A 1,880-nucleotide genomic window follows, 5' to 3' on the forward strand; every position below is an offset into this window, starting at 1 on the left:
ATCACCAAGCGTCTGTGAGTGGAAAGGCTTTAGTCCGACATTGTGCTGTCCACAGAAGCCACGAGCTGTGCGTCTACGGGGCACTTGAAATGTGACAAGTCCTCATTGCAGGTTACAGTTCACAATGTGTAAGGGTAACACATATACTGGATTTTGCAGACTTCGTGCAAAAAAAAAAGGTATAAAATATCTTAATAATTTATATTGATTTCACGTAAAAATGCTAATGTCTTTGATAGGTTGGTTAAGGAAAATATTTCACCTCACATGTGTGGTTTGCATTTGTGGCTCTTACCATATTTCTGTCAGAGAGCCCTGGCCTAGCACCTCTGTCTCATCCCCCTTATATTAATTAATTTTTTTTTTCCCACGACGCCACCCAGGATCACCATACCAGGTTGATATTCCGGCCGTAAGTAAATAGAATGGAAAGGAGCTGATGTTCCGGGGGCTCTTACTCTGTGTCCCACTCAGTGCTGCGTGATTGACTTGGATCACGGGTTTTCCAACAGTGGCATTATTGACATTTTGTTCCAGACAATCCTCTGCTGCTGGGGGTGGGGGTGTGCGGAGGGAAGGGGTCGCTGTGCATTGTAGGATGTTGAGCAGCACCTACACGATGCCAGGATCACCCCCCAGTCCTAACAGCCAAAAATTGGCCCCAGTTTTCCCTTTGAAAAACTTCTCTGTGAGGGGGTGTTATTATTGCACAGAGTGGTGAAGTCTCCTGTACGAGGTCACACAGCTAGGTGCTGTCCACCGTGTAGCTGGTGGTGTAGCTGGTGTTAGGACCCATGTCTTTCTGACTCCGGAGACTATGTACTCACATGCGGGGGCTCATGCTGTATGTGTACGTGCGGACAAATATAAATTCTGGTTCAGAGCTGAGCTCTACTTCAGAGCATGGTTGGTGTGAACGGATTGGTTATCTGGGGTGTAACACGTGTGAAAATAAAGGGAAAGCTCACTAAAGTAGAGTGGGGAGCCTGGAAGGGGGAGATGGGCCACTCAATGTTAATTCCAGGAAGAACTGTCAATTACAGACCCCAACAGAAGAATGGTCAAGAGGTATCATCAATTACAGGCCCCAGCAGGGGAGAGATGTACATTGCATCTCCAAGGAGAAGACGACTGTTCCTGCAACTCAGCCGATGAGAACCCCTCATCACTCTCAACTGGTGCTTTTCTCTAAGGGACCTTTGTTCAGAATAACCCCTTCCAACTTCCTCTCCATAAAATAACGTTCCTCTCCTTTGTTTATTGGACTTGCTGATAGTTTTTGCTGTAGTATGTCCCACATTGCAGTTCTCTGCTGTTCCTGAATAAATGCACTTTTGCTGGTAAAATGACTGACTTTTATTTTTAAAGTTGCCATACTTGAGGACCACCAGGAAACACTGACTCCACACCCTCTTCTACCCCCATGGCCCGGGGTGGGCAAGACAACAGAGACCAGGGACACCGCTACCTAGAGGTCCCTGCCAACATTCTCACCTCCCATCAGCCCACCAGCTGAACAGGCAAGCTGGCCTTAAAGCAAGTGGGTATCTACCCTGGCAACAATCAGGACTACCTGGGCCCATTGTAAACATGCCAGTGCCCAGGCCACACCTAGATCTGTCAAATCAGGATCTGGGGATGGGGTTCAGGAGTCTGAATCTTCTCTGGGAAGGCTCCCCACTGGACTCCTGCTGGGCTGACTTCCTCTACCATGTGCTCTCTTCTGCTAAATGCTCCCTGCAGCCTCACCTCTGGGTTGCCACAGCGCAGCGTGGTGCCTAGCACATGGTCAACGCTCGGTAAAGATTTCGGGGTAAACGAACTTTTGCTTAGGCATAGGCAAAGCCGCGGCGGCGGAAAGAAACCCAAGCAATGGATTC

This window comes from Neomonachus schauinslandi, chromosome 14 (genome assembly GCF_002201575.2).
Source record: "Neomonachus schauinslandi chromosome 14, ASM220157v2, whole genome shotgun sequence".
Taxonomy (NCBI): domain Eukaryota; kingdom Metazoa; phylum Chordata; class Mammalia; order Carnivora; family Phocidae; genus Neomonachus; species Neomonachus schauinslandi.